At 31.9% G+C, this 16,664-nt stretch overlaps 1 pseudogene; it reads left to right on the top strand.

Annotated features, from left to right (window-relative positions):
- The window catches only part of LOC149141215 (mannosyl-oligosaccharide 1,2-alpha-mannosidase MNS3-like), a 41,753-nt pseudogene extending 31,356 nt beyond the window's left edge, over positions 1–10,397 (top strand).
- Positions 10,398–16,664: the final 6,267 nt, after the last annotated feature.

Genomic DNA, 16,664 nt, shown 5'->3' with positions numbered 1-16,664 from the left:
TATGTCTTTCTACCTTGAGAGTTTGAGGAGTGGTAATTCTTTACAATGCTTTATAAGATATGGTCAGATTCATTTCTTCTTTCTCTAGGGTTTTTTCTTGGTGTATATCCTCTTCTTTTGATGTTTCTTGATCCTTTTCTTCCTCCTCTTCACAATCTATGTAAAATAATTTATTCTCAGCACACTTATGACCTTTAATGTATTTGTTATCACAATTGTAACAAAGCCCTTTTGTTCTTTTTTCTTCCAATTGTTGTGGTGTCAACCTTATAGGTTGTGGAAGGCAAGGAGAAACAACACTTCCATCTTTATAGTTCTGAGGGGTAGACTTCCTTGTTTCCATAATTTTGATTTCCATTTTTCTTTCCATCTTGAATGCATTCTCCAATGAATCAAGTTCCCAAAGATGAACCTCATGTTGAATGTTATCCTTTAAAGTCCATATGGAGACATCGATCCTCTGCTTCTCTGGAATATCATTTTCCCTTATATTCAATTTTTGGAAGTCCTCAATGTGCTCTGTCATTGAACACTTTTGTTTGAGATTGATCAATTGGATAAAGAAGGTGCTTCTCTTTATATCCTCATAATGTGTTATCATTTCCTTCATGAAAATTGACCACATGACAAGTGGTTTACGAGAACAAAGCCCTTTATACTATAAAAATTGATTCAGTTCTAAATAATTAGATGCAATACGTACCTTTTGTAATAGTGGTACACCATGTAGATCAAAATATTTCTCCATCTATAGTATCCAATTTATCGGATCCTTGCCATCAAACTTCCTCATCTCGCTTTTTCTTGATTTTAGAAGCTCGATATTGAAACAACTGTAACTCTGTAAGTTCGGATCTTTAAGTTCCAAAATTTTGGCCTGTAATAACCCTCTGAGTCCTCTTTCTAACTCCACAGGTCTGATTGCAATTGGATTCCCAAAGAAAGATTTATTCCCAATCTCCTGTGATGACCTAATTATATACTAGTCCAGTAGAGTGAACTTGTACGACGTGCCACGTGTCACTGTTTCAACCTTAGGTTCTAAAAATTATACCGAAACAAAATATTGTCTGTCCTCTTTCTGTAACTTCTTACAAACTTTCAATCTAATGCTTAGAGAGAAAGTTATGACGATTTTCCCAAGGTCCCTTGTTTAGGATGTAATTAAGGAATCTACAAAAACCCTAACTTCCTTAGATGATATATCCGAAAATATAGCGAGACAAGATCTGAAATTCAAACCTGCGGTTTAGACCGATCTTTTCTCAAATGGGTTTTTTTTTAGCTTCTGAAAATTCATAGCAAAAAATTTATAGCAAAAATTCAACGATGACCTGTTTTAGATGAAATGATGGAGCTTGCAAAAATTTTAAATTCCTCAGATCATATCTCCGAAAATATAGCGAGACAAGATCTGAAATTGAGACCTGAGGTTTAGAGAGATTTCATCTCAAATGGGTTTTTTTTAGCTTCTGAAACATCGCAAAAACAAAGTTATAGTGAAAATGCCATGATGACCTGTTTGGAGTAGTGAAACCCTAGAATCCAAAGCTCTGATACCAAATGTTATGAAATTAGCTCACAAAAAGATAGAAAAGATAGATAAATGCCTTCAAAATAAGCTTCTTCAAGGGGGGAACCTCCTTTACATTACACAAATGAACAATTCTTGGATGATACAAATGACAAGATCTCCTTTCTATATATAGGAGTCTAAGGGGTCATAATATAATCAGAGCCGACATAACAATAATAATGTAAGGGCACAATAATAAGAATAGTGGGCTTCTATGGGGCACAATAATAACAATATGGGGACTAGATGGGCACAAAAATATAATAAGGGGGTTGTACTGATAACAATAAGGGGTTACACTAGTAGTATAGGTACCTAACATTCTAATCCAGAAGAGAAACTAACATGAATCCTTAATAAATTCTCTCTGGGTTGATTGTGTTACACCAAATCCTTCTCTAAGTACTGATGAGCTTGAGTGTTGCAACAAGAATGTTGCAACTCCCAAGGCTACCAACTTAAATTATCAACCTAGGGTTCATACAAACTTAAGAGGTGTCGGCACTATATGTGCAACATACAATGTGTCATTCTTTTGTTGATATTATGTAATGGAGTGAATTTCATGAAATCAAAGCCTAAACTAATTGCATAAATGGAAATGTTACTCTATTTGCAAGAAATGGAAATGCTACTTGCTCAAATGTAAACACTAATCCTAATTGCAAGAAGGTAAAGGTTATGTTATTTGCAAGAATGAAAAGTACTTGTCTATTTGCATAATGTAAACCTTGTGCTACTTGCAACAATGTGAATCATTAGTCTGATTGCATAATGTGAAAATTTTCCTTGAAAAGAAACTAATCCTATGCAAGAACAACAATTTGTAATTGAAATCCTAAGAGCATGAATTCAAGGAAATAGACCTAATCTACTTTGTAAAAATGAAAGTCCTAAGTGGTGTTTATTCTTCCTTAATCATGTAGTTATAGCATAGCGATCATTATTCAATTGTAAGAGACAAAAACCAATATTTTGGAGCAAATATGGTCAAGTTTACATGTTCTATAAGAGTGCTACAGGAGGTCTTGTTTTGCTACATGAGGCCCTGTTTTCCTACACGAGGAGATACCTTGCTGAATGACAAAGTAAATCAAATGAAAATGGGATGGGAATGGAATCTATTCCAAGTGGAACCACTCCAAAATACCCTTGTTGACACGTGCTAAAAAGTAACAGAAAATTATTAGTCTAAAATATGGAAATTCAAGAACTAGTGAGCTAGTTAACCTACCAAATGCATAACCTAAATTGGTGTTTTCTTCAACTTTGTTCTCTTATTTTTTCAAATATTTTGAATAAAACTCTATAGCTTCTTCATGTTCTGTATGCCCTAGGGAAGATTTTCTTTAGAAGCATTTATGAAGTGATCCAAGCTTAAGTGCCTAATCTCCAATCAAGCTCCCATTATGCCATCTTTAATTCCTAACCATTCGTCCATATATACAGGCAATTTCGTTAGATTTTTGAGACCCTTCAAACTCCAAATACTTGCTTGTGCTTCCATTTACACACTTAAATTTGTGTATATCTGGAGTCTGCACAGTGAAGTAAGTTCAAAGATCTCACACAAAATCATTATTAATGAACCACATCCCCATAAATTAAGATGCTTGAGATTTTTTAGCTCTCCACTCTCAAATGGCAATGAATTTAGGTTTTGACGCCATGAAAGATTCAAAAATTGAAGTTCAAAAATATGGAATATCTCTTTAGGAAATTCTCTGATGTTGATCCCACTTAACGAGAGAAACTCAATCAGTCTTAATTTCCCCATTGACATTGGGATTGAGGTTATTTGGTTGCAGCCAGATAAATTGAGAACCCTGAGATAGGTTAGGAAGAGTAGAAATTCTAAAGGAAGCTCTTTCAAACTTGTTTTTCCTGCTAAGATGAGACTCAACAACTTTGGGCATCTGATGTTGATGGGAAAATCCCCAATAGAATTATCAACAAATGGTATTATTCTACAATTCTCATATTGATCCTCTTGAAAATTTCAGAGATCTGGGCTTCCCCTGACTAAAAAATTCCCCTCTTTCTGCTTTATATATATTTCCATTTCACTAATAACATCGAGAACTCTTATTCTCAGAAAAACATCGTGAACATAAGGGCTCCATCGACTGCTAAGGACACTCCTCTCCCTAACAATGTGGAAGAAGTAATGATCTACACGGATTTTGATGTAGTTGCACCTAATGGCCATGTCCATTATATGTGTTCCCTCTTTTCTCTTCACCAGACCTTCTCCAATCCACATCTGCACTAATTCGCGCAAAGAAACTCCTTCAACTCCATATGCATCTTTATGATACATGGCACAATACTAGAAGAAATTCTTGACGTTGGAATTAGGCAAGGCATCAAAAGTCCATCGTAAGAATTTATAGAGTTATGCATCAAGGTGAGGTTGAGAAATTGAAAAATTAGATGGATCTATGCTTCTAATTTAAGATAAACAATTATCCATTCATCTACACTATGTTGCCCAATCATTGCTTCAGCCACCACATTTATAGCCAAAGGCATAACTTTGCACTCGATCACAATTAACCTGGCACACTCTTCTATATCCATAGAAACATGCTCGTTTCTATGGATTTTGTAAATAAATTTCTCAATATTTGCTTTAGAATTCTTGAGCGAGATGTGGACTGACATCATTTGATAAGAGAGTTTCCATGATTGGTTGGAATTTTTTACGAATAATTTAAATATGAACTGAATATTGACAACTAATCATTAGATGGTGTTAATGATTAACATGTTGCAAATCAGCCAAACCTTATGCTTCCTTTCATTATGCTGAATTTTGTCTCTATTTCAGATGTGATTCATCAATGTCTCAGGACTTGAAGGAGAAAATTGTCACCTCTGACATCTCTCATCCTCCTCCATCTTCTTTAATCAATAAAATGATCTCTTGTGATGACAATGAAATTTTTGTTATCAGTGATCTAGAGAATGAAGAAATCTTGAATGAAAAGGAACAAAGCGGTCTTGTTTTAGTAATCACAATAAATTCTCTTGAAGTAGGGCAAGCTGAAATGAAAATTGGTAATCCATATCTTGATTATCATACCAATGAAATTCAAAATGATTTCGTTAATCTTCCATGTCGTCATGATATGATATGTGCTTTAACTTCTTTCTATGAACAATGCGTTGTCTTGGATAATAGTGAATGTTCAAATAATCCTATAGGGCATAACATGAATGTTAATTTGTTGATTTCTTAAGAAGATATGCATGTGTAAAATCTAGAATCAGAGTGAGATTTAATGGGAATTGAGGTTTCTTAAAGGGATTGTTTTCATCGTATTTCATCTGCAACTCATTACACTTTGCATATCGATTTGTTTGGTGAATCTATTACACCAGAAATTGCTTCAAACCATCTAGGTTCTCTTTCTACTGGGATATATTGTGATCAGATATGAGGTAGTAATGTCTTACATATATCAGAATAAAAGAAAGAAAACATTTCTGATCTCTCTTTTCATTTCCAATCCTTAGCATGTGAAGAAGAAAATTCAACCACTCAGGCCATTCACGAAAATCCTCCGGTTGATTTCCCTCCACTCATGATCAATGAAGAATCTTGTATTTTGAATAATTAGTTAAGCAAAATAAAAGTGTTTAATCAAATCACTGGCTTTGTCAACTGTAATATTGTTAACAATAACCTCGTTGATACATTTGATGATGGTTATCTATATACATCCATTGATTTCACTAAGTCACTGTGATTTGATTGTCCAACATTTGAAGGTTTAGATACTTGTCAGGAGAGAGATGAACTTCAACCTTTGTTTATGGTTATCTCAGAACCTCAAGATCTTGACAAGACCCCTAAACTAGATCATGTTAGGGTTTCCTTGCAAGATTATCTTCATAACTTTGTTTCACTAAATGAATGCTCATATTTGAAAGTATTTCATGGTTTCCAAGCTAATACTTTTGTTTCTCAAGATAAGGTTGAGGCTTGGTTAGAATAATATTTTATGGCACACTCTCCTGCCCGTAGGCAAGACCGTCTCTCTCTTATGTAAGTTGTAAAAGTAAATATCTTTGTTTTCGTACATCGCTTCATACTGGTACTAATTGTTGATATTCATGTGTTTGTAGGTCAGAAGCAACTCAAATGGATCCAATGGAAGTTTTATTTCACATTTTCTTGATCTTCTCTTGAGTTCAATTAGGTTTAGGATTAGTTTTATTTTATTTTCTTACTATAGTAGTTATGCATGGTAGTTTACTTTTATAGCTGATCTTATTCCTTGCATTTTGTTTTCTTCCACATGTAGTTGCAATTTGTTTCACATCTAGTTATTTCAAGTGCATTGCTCTTTTAGTTTTCATTTAATTTTGTTTCCCAATATTGCTTTTTATTTTCATTACATTTATCTTGAAAGTAGTTGCATTGTATTGCTCCTTTATATTTTTGTTCAACTTTACTTTCTAGCATTGCTTTTCTTTTTCATTGTATGTAGCTTTCATTTGCTTCATTGCACTATGCATTTATCTTTCATTTAGCATTACCTTTATTTTTCATTGCATTTAGATTATGTTTCATTTTCATTGATCATATGCCTTCCAATTAGCATTGTTTCTCTACATTACACTTCTTATTTCATTACTTGTGAACACAAATTTTTATTTTCTTCTCACTACATCTAATTTGTTTCATTGAATTGCTTAGTTACTGTTTCATTTAGTATTGCTTCCTTGCATTACTTTCCCTTTTTAAGGCATGTACATAAATAAAAACCTAGATAACTTCTCTTATTTTCTTTGCTTAAACATTGAAATCTCGTAAGTGGTTGTGTGTGTGGTTGTGATAATCACTCCAAGAGGCTATCACTTGTATACCTAGGTATTGAACTACATCCTGAATATATTTTCTATGAGTATGACCTATTAGCAAGGAAAGAAAATTCGATACTTATGGGGACCTATGATAAGTCATAAAGCCTATACTCATAACCTAAACTTTGTTTCTAGTTTGGTCCTAAATATTTGATTTTTTGTTTTTACTATCCACCCGTGAGTTGGAATTGTGATGTGGATATATTTCATGATGGAAAACATAAGTAATAAAATATTTAGTTTTTGTAAAACAAGAAACAACTTCTCTTTCCCGTAAAATAAGTTGGGATCACTCATCCACCTTGGTGTAATGAATGCCTAAACAATGCAAATTGAATAAATAAATAAATAAAATCAAATAAAATGGTAAAGGAATGATAAAGGATGATAAAAGTTTCTTATGTAGGTGAAGCAAGCAACTTCATTGGGGTAATGGAAACTCACTCGAATCAAAGCAATGCTTGTGATTTCTTGAGTTACTCTATCAGGGCTATGGATGCTTGCTGATAGTGGAGAAACACTAGAAAATCAATTTAAGTTTTAAATATAATAAACCCTCTATTATGTTTTTTGTGTCATTGTCAAGGACTCATGAGTGTGAACTCTTAGTTTGGTGTGTAACGATTAACAAGACCTAAATTTGAGATAGATGGATGGAACATTTATAAATGGACAAGTATCTCAAATCAATATCACATCATTTTCAAGAATTTATCTTTTTAAGGGACGTAGGAAGAGATGTTGGATTCTACCAGTGGTTTTCCAATTGTTGTAGTTGCTACAACACCCCCCAAAATTTTTACCGTGTACATTTGAAATTTTAGATCTCCCCTTTTTCTTACAAGATTTCACGTTTTTCTCTATTGCATTATTTAGTCATACTCTTTAAGGTGGTACACTCATCACCAAAAGAATTCCTTGGATGAATACTTGTTAAGATTTTCTTAAGCAATAATGCCTTCAACTCAGTGAAATTTGCATAGTAGAAGCTTAACTAAAGATGGAAATCATACATCCTTTTAAAACATGCTTTTATGATCTCTTGTTTTAACTAATGGTGTTTTAGTTACTAAGCTGGAATATTGCTCATGACACAATGGGTTGTTGCTCACCCACATATTTCATGGAATTAATGTTAGGTTGCAACTCTGCTACAAATTTTCATATAGTTGGCATGAGGAGCATATGCTCTATTGAAATGACCTAGAAGGAAAAAATAGAGATGGATTAGTTGCTTTTGTTTTCATTTTTCTGAGAATCAAATAGGCTGGCCATGATTCTTCTTTTTACAATTGAGAAATTTTTTCTAGGCCCATTACGAGGAAACATGACTTACTCCATTATGCAAAGATTATTGAGTTTGATGAAAAGTGGAGAGGCCAACTATGAACACCAATGTTTATAGGAGGGGTGGCTCTATACCCAAGCTATCACAAATGAGGCATTTTTACAATCAAGTATACTGAGAAATTTTCTTTGGAATTTTTAGAGAAATAATCAAGGAAACTTGTGATTTGTTTCTAAGTGATTTGGATACTTACAATTTAGGAAAAAGGCTCTATTCAAAGATAGGACATATTTTGAAGGGGGGCATGATTTTGGCATTTGTGGATATCTCAACTCACTTGACATGAAACACAATAATGATCAGTTCCAATCGGAGAATGTGAATAAGAAAACAAAGGTTGGCAAGTTTAATCTAGTCAACATTGTTGCTTCAATTTTTTTTTCCTCAAGAGTATTCTATAGACAAAATGCAAGAAACGGGGATTGGAAATTGGTTGAGAATATTTCCTTGAACAAAATTGTGCCCCTAGTTAATCAAGAAAATTGTAAGAATCAAATCTTTATTGAAAGTCAAGGCATCCTTGACCCTCATTTAACAACATTGATTATACTCCTTAGGAAGCTTCATCAAATCATGTTGGATAGTCCAAGAAATAGCATAAAATTTCAAGCCATTCCTTCAATGATTTTAATAGTAATGAAGATTAATCAAGGCTTAGAATGAGAAAATTTTTCTCCAATATTATTTTATAGAAGCTTGTCTAAAAAAATTATGAAAGAATGTAGTGGAAATGTACAATTTCAAGAAATTCACATTTTGTTCCTCCTCTTAAACTGTCCAACATTTTTAAAGCTCTTTTGTGACTATGAATAAGATATTTAAACACATTTCAAAAATAGAAATATTATCATAATCATTTCAGGGATGGAGGGCATAAGTAAAATGGTTTTACAAACTCTATCTGATTTCATTTCTCCCACATTCCATGATAAATGGGAGTATGAACCTTGTAGGAGTGCTTTACATGTCCTGGAATTTATTGTTGCACAAAAATGAGAAATATGAAATGATTCAAGAAAAGGTGTAATTAATGATGATAATGTGGATAGTCATATAAAAGATTCTACTAAGTATGAGAATGTGACTTCCTAGATTTGTGATCCTTAAAGTTCTAATGATGTAGATCAACACATTCAATATTCCAATGTTGGTTGTAGCTCTGATTAATTTTGAGCCTGGTGAAGATGAGAAGGATGATGTTAAGGTGGATAATGATGCAAATGAAATATTCAAAAACAGATCTATTTTGATTCAAGAGGAATTCCCATTGCTGCATAGCCTTGTTTCTATCCTTAAATATGGAACTTTTTTCTTACAAATCTTAACAAATACCAAAGATCGATCGAGGTTGTTTCTTAGTGTGGTTGGAAAGAAAACTCTTTGAAGAACATTTCATTATTGAATCCATCACAAGGAGTCAATAATATTAGTGCCCCATTGTAAGGAGTCAATATTCTTTGCGCCTCATCGCATGGATTCAATACTCTCTACATTAATCACAAAGAAGCAAGGCTAATAACAACTCAATCGTAAAGGAGCAAGACAAATAATAACTAATCACAAAGAATAAAGGAAAATAGTAACTAATCACAAAGAAACAAATCTAATAGTGACTCAATCACACATGGGGAAGTTAAGATGTAATGTCACAAATAGGGTAGTGAAGATGTGTCATTTCAAGAATTTCAATGACTCAACTCATTTACATTGTGATCTCCCTTCATCACAAACACAACTTGCTTGATCATAGCACGACCTAGATTACCTAACTATGATTTCTTGTTTCCTTATTGCATCCTTGCTTACCTAATCACGACACTCTCTTAATCACATCTTAACTCATTGCATCATGATTTACCTAATATTACAGTGACTTATGATCTCTTGAATCACATCACGCCCTTTTTTTCCCAATCATGTCACAACTTTACTCCCTTCATTGCAACTCCCCTCAAGAATTATATCGCATGACAAGTTCATTGTCAATTTATATTTTGTTGGTCTTGATGATATTATTTAGGAGGAAGGGTCTTAGACACGAAAATCTCTTCCAGTAAGGAAAAATGAGAAAGTTCAAGTAAATATGTTTAAAACTACAATTCATATCTTGGGTGGTATTCTTAGTTCTTATCATATTAGTGTTGGAGAAAATGAAATGGTTAGAGAATGGGATTATAGCTTTGTGCTTCAAGGACCCAAACCTATGGTATACTTAAAAAGAGCTAAGGATATCACAAATTTCTTAGTGTCTACTTTTACATCTAGCTCAACTGCTATTCCATTCTCAAGATGTTGTTCTCTGTGAAAGGTCTACACATTCAACACTAGATGAATTAAGAAACACTTCAAAGTCACATTTGTACAATTAGAGTTTTGGTAAATTAGTAAAAATTTTGGTAATCCAAAACATAGAAACGAGGAAATGAGGGTGCTTGAACACTTTAAGACTCTCCCAAAGGTGGATGGTTTAGTCCAATTTATATCAATCCACAATCTAGATATTTTAGTGGAGAACATATCATATTGATATCTAACAAAGATAGCTATTATGAATATATTATTAGGATGGCTTCAACAGTGAGGGCCACACCACATAACTAAGGGTGAAAGGTATCATGAATGGGATTGGAAAATATTTCAAGATTTTGAGTCCAATAGTACAGCTGATTTTGGAATATATATAACTCTTTGTCTAAAGTGGAAATTTGTCATCCTATAACAAGAGATAAAATGGAAATTTTCTTCTAGATGAGTTTCTCAAGTACCTTTACTTTCTCTTTGATGATAACGATATGCTCCCTCTAGATAAGTATGATTTCAACACAACAATTCACGCTTCACTAGTCAACTTGTGAAGAACTGAAAATTCTCATTTCCAAAGCAAAGGTCAGATCACAAAGTACCCCAAATAGAGAGGCGTGGGATTCCTGACATACAACATATTTCATATAGAAATTAAAGGCTATTTTTTCCTTTGTTAGAGGCCATTTCAAGCCCATACAAGTCCACTAAAGGCTTCATGTTTCCTCATACAACTTCCAATTTTAAAGGGGTTTTAGAACCATTGAAATCAAAGAGGTATGTTAGTTCTTTGAAACATCTTAGTACTGAATTGGACATTTCCTCCCTGATCATTTAGGTAAGCATGTCAAATTATTATACCATCCTGGTCTTGTAATGGCTAAACCTACTGTCAATAATGCAACAATTTCTCATTGCAACTACAAGAGGACTAAAAATTGAAAGATTGTGTGTCTTTTATCAAGAATATTTGAAATTGTGTCCATCTGATAAGTGGATGTGCTTATACAATATTCCTATCTCTATTTTAGTTAATGACTCCTTGCAAAAGACTGCATCAATTTGTGGAAAGCTAAGGAAAGTTGATGTTGCAAACACCATGTGAGATGCCATGATTGTTTTACATGACCATAGATGAAGACAAAGATAAGGACATTATTGAAGCTGTTAAGTCTACAATGGGTTAAAACACCTCTCCAATTGACTTAATAAACATTGATTAGTTGCACAGAGGGTTATAAAACTTGCAAAATGTTAAAATTTGCTTCATTCATACCTTCTGTTAAAATGTGAGATATTGTTACCAACCTTGCAATTTTAATTGGTGAAATATGAATATACAAGCTTGAATCAAACTCACACACTTACATGATAAAGGTTTATGAATCTAGGAGATTTTATATTTATGGTCAATAATGCCACCATATATTATCGAGATGCATGGAAGATCTGGGCATAACAGGTAGTGAAAACATCCAATTTAGATTCTCATAAGGAAAAGATCCAAATCTTTAAGGTTGAAGTACTTAACCATACTATTAAGAGTACAAAGAAATGCATGGCATGAGGGCCTCTCATATGGAGAAACTCAAACATACTCGCCCTTGCAATGGACCCATTCTTGATAAAGTTTTCCTGAAGAATTCAAGGATTATGGTTGCATCCAATCATGACTAGAGTGGATTCTTGTACTAATGAATTTCTTGATATTGGTTTTTGTTTGCATACAATGTCCATTTATTCATTTAGGTATCAAAACTCTATTGGTAATTGGAAAGATAGAGACAAAGATCTCAATGTAAGTCTCAATGCTTCTGAGGATCTTTATCGTCATGAAAATGTAATGCAACACTCAGTGGAGTGACTAAGGATACAATTATAGTGTGTTTGAGGAAGATTCTTGCAAAAGCTGATTACTTATTTGATGTTATATGATTGAGGCTACAATCAAGAAGGAAGTTAAAGAATTAAAACATGTCTTTGCAAAAATCACTTGTTCAACATCTAAAATCCCTGTAATAACACAATCTGAAGATAAAGCAAGACTATCATGTTCTTTTGCTAAAGGATTTCACAACAATGATTGGAATACTCATGAAATAGCTAGGCAAGGTATTTTATGGCAATTTTACATAGTTACCCACAGGGTACCTTACCATGTCGACTAAGATGTGGGGTGCGGATTGTGACTAAGGATCAATCTACTCATAACCAGTGAAATAACAAGTAAATGGACAACCATTACAACAATTCTATGGTGAAACCCTTATTCAGTAGCACCAACAATAGTCACCTCAGAATTTCTAACAACAATCCCTATTTCGTCTCATTATTTCTCTAGTAATATTGTAAAATATTAATTTTGGTCATAAATAAGAAAATGATAAATGCTAAAATCCATGTACCAAGAATGTGATGGGTCATGGGGAATTTGAAGAGTCATTGGGAAGGTGGAAAGTCACCTCCCTATTTGAATAAATGTCTCCTCATTCCTCTAAGCTAGGGGCTTTTAGCACTTGAGTTATTTTAGCATAGATAGCTATGGGTACCTAGGTAGCTTTGAGCGCTCTTGCTCTTGAAATACTTTAGCTAAGTTGGGGTGAGGCAAGGGGATTATGTTGGAGATGATATGAGAAACCCACCTTCCACTATTGGATTTTGATGGACTTGTTGTACATGTACTTGGATTTGCAACATTATCAATGAGAATCTCTTCACTTTTGACAGCGATTCCAATGCACTTTCACTATGGTTGTAAAGGTTATCTAGTACTTCGATTTATGTGCATGTGTGCTTTTATATGGGTTATAGGTTGATGAACTAATTTTGATCTTATTACTCATGTGTTTCCTTGAGTCTTTGCTCTTTAATTCCATGCTAATACTAGTAACCAATGGTAAACTAATTTGCAATTAACTTCTAGTACTTTCTCATTCTTGTATGTCTTAGATGATTTTAGCTAATTGATTTCTCTTGAGTTATACACCTTATTATTCTGTTGTTATATTATTGTACCTTCTACTTTAATTTATCAATTATGGGTTGATTATGTCCTCATTCTCTTGGTATTTCAGACTTGTCCTCACATTAACATACCTTCACTTGAAAGCCAAGAGGAAACACATATTGTGGCAGTTAGACGCACATATCGGATGGGACTCCTATCCCAAACGATGTGATGTCTAATTAGAACTTTACATCAGGGAGACCCCCTTACTGTTGGTGATACATTTTTCCCCATCAACGTGTATGTACATCTTTTAACTATATGCCTTTCTCTTTTTCCTCCTCCCATAATCGAAAAATTTTTGCTATTTTTTTTGAATTTTTAGGAAACAATGGTACACCTATTTCAACATGGTTTCAAAACCTTCATGGACCTTGCTAGCACAAGATTTGTACTCAAACAAGCTATTCCTTTTTGTTTTAAAATTTTTATTTTGATCCTCAAGGTCTACAATTGTAGCCTTGTAATTTTTTTATCTACTTTAGCATATCTTTTAAATTCTTCTTTGTGATTGATGTGAAGACTATGTCACTTGAATACATTTCCATTAGGTCTTTATGAGTGTTATGCTCTAAATATTTTAGTGTAGTCAATGTCACATGAGACAAACTAGGGACTCATGGTGTTTTCTTAGTTTGCTTGGCAATCATTCCTAAGGTTTGATCATATCTAGAAGATCTTATGTTAACTCTTCTAAATTCCCTTGTAGGAGGAGATATTTTGATCTCTCTATGAGGAAAATGTCTTCTTGTTATAGTTGAAGTCAACATTTAAGGGATGTCCATATCCATTATATTGACACTTTATATTTCTTCTTTTATTTGATTGGACAAGGTTTCTATCAATGCCTTTGCTCCTCCTCTTTCTTTCTAGGTTCTTATTCTTCTTCTTTCTTGTTGGCCTCTTCTTTGTCGCTTTTCTTTGTATTCATCTTCATTCATTTTTCTTTTCAACTTCTATTCTCATGGATTCTTCTTGGGAATCTTTTTTTAGCCTCAAATCTTCTTTTTTTAGCTTCCAATTTTTTCTGTTCGTTCTTTGCATTCACAACCTCCATTGCTTCTTTTTATTTCACCACCCTATTTTTTTCTCAATAAGAGAAAGAAGTGATTCCCCTTTTGAACCAACAAAGAACAAAGAACTATGATAGCATTTCTTATTTACTCAATATATGTTAAATAAGTCAAAACATTAACATAACAATTACACACAATATAGAACAAAGTAATAAATACAAGAATAGTAGAGAAAAACCTCGATGAAAGCTAATGCCATATATTATTGATTAGGGAAGGAAAATACTCTACAAAAAATTATTACTTGTTAAAATTACAATATACTCACCATACCTCCATTATGTTTCTACTTATAGTATTATCTAAACCATAATATTCACACTTACATTCATTATATTCACATTACTACATAAATCCGGTTTACTAAAATAACTTCCATACATTCCATACATAATAATATATAGCTACCTAACTATTATTGTTCCCTCTAAATAATTAATAATCCATATTACCCTAAATATACTCCAATCTAAATACTTAACAAGAAAATATCCCAAAATATTAATAATACAAAATCAAACTAAAAAATATAATGCTTAAACAAATGGCTTTCATATACATTCCATAATTAATTAAAATATAATATATAAAATAATGATGCAAAACAATCCAAATATTTTTATGAAGACATCAAATTTTCTTTACTTTATGTACACACCAATTTTATTTTATTAAATATATTTCACAACATCAAATTACCAAATATATAAAACAAGTGAATATATTTGCAAATTTACAATGAAAAAAACATTAATATGGTCCTTTTGTAAACCAGAAAAATCAATAATATGGTCCTTTCGTAGACAAGAAAAAAATCAAAAGAATCTGGTATAGGAGAGGCTTATGTAGAAAACTCGTATTAATCTCGTTCTCTTAATAATTTAAGAATTATGATCTGTATTATAATTCAAATTTTCCAAATTAGTTTTTTTCAGATTGGGTTGTATTTTTATTTTAATTATAAATTATTAGTTTAAATTATTAATATTATAAAAAAATTGTATTTTTTTCAGTGTATTTTATAATTTAGTTTTAAAAAAATAATATTTATAAAGTTTAAATGAGTTTTTGGAAATAGGTGAGAAGAGATAAGGTTTCTCAAGTGTATGTTATAATTTATTTTTAAAAATTAATATTTATAGAGTTTTTTGAAATATTTTTAAAAATTAATATTTATAAAGGAGTTTTTTTTTGAAAGAGGTGAGAAGAGATAAGATTCCTCATATGTTATCAGTTATTGTGATAAAGTTGTATGAAAATTTTTATTTTATGTTATCAGTTATTGTGATAAAGTTGTATGAAAATTTTTATTTTTTTAAGATTCTTTGTAATGTGTTTTTTAAATCTTTTCACAATGCATTGTATAATATGTTTTTAAGATCAATATTTATGAAGGTAAAAAGAGATCATTAAGAAAAGTTGGAAGAGAAAAGTTTCTTTGAGTTATTTGTTACTATGAAAAGGTTGGATGCAAATGTTAAAATGTTATTGTTGAATTTAGGATCATTAAGAGTTGGTAAGAAATTAATTTTAATATTGGAGTTAAATAAGGGTGGTCCTTCTCTCCTCTATTTCTCTATTTCTAGAATATGCATTCATAAGTTAGTAAGAGTGTTTGGTAGAATCTAGTTGTGTTTGCCCCACTCTCAGTGGTATATTAATCAATCTTTTCCTTTAATTTGATGATAGGGTTCTTTTGCTGAGGAGTTTTTACAATTTTGGCAAGCAAATAAGAATCGTCTAAAAATTTTGTTCCAAAACGGGTATGATTTTTAATATTGACTCAGGATATTTAAATTTAGAAAGATCACATATGATACTTTCTTTGATGATGACAATAACTTGTAGATAGTTCATTCAAATATCTTGGAATCAATATATATCACAAGCTAAACATGAATTATAACATTGAAAAAAGATAAATGGAAGATAGGTTGGACTTCTCATCATCATCATGATCATCAATAACCCACTTAAAATATTTTATATTTATTAAATGGATAAAAAAGGAGAATAAATTTGAATTAAACTTGAAACCTTTAAATACCAATATAGAACCATCTTAACCATAGATATAGCAAGAGCCCAGAGGGATCAAATCTATTGAGGTGCAAAATTTAAAAAATTACACCTCCAAAGATTGCATCCCTCAAGGGACTTGATAGGTGATGGTTAATCTGTCTTTGTATATAATTACATTTTTGAATGCATAAGTAGTTTAAACTTACAATTCCAACAAATATTTGCTCCATTCACAATTAACCCCTAATAAAATAATAAAAATGTAAAATATATAATACAAAAATATTTGACATTGAAATAATTTAGTTAACATCAACATCAATATTTTATTCATGGATTATTAAGTTAGTTGAATTTTTTTAATAATTATTAATATTTTTTGAATGTCACATATTAATTTCATATCGAAAATTGAATTAATTACATTTTTTTTCTGTTATAATAAAAAAATTAAATTTTTTA

The sequence above is a fragment of the Pinus tabuliformis genome, chromosome X, assembly GCF_031772625.1.
Source record: "Pinus tabuliformis cultivar Carrire ecotype Pingquan chromosome X, CPIR1, whole genome shotgun sequence".
Taxonomy (NCBI): Eukaryota; Viridiplantae; Streptophyta; class Pinopsida; order Pinales; family Pinaceae; genus Pinus; species Pinus tabuliformis.
This window is presented reverse-complemented; position numbering and strand designations above follow the sequence as displayed.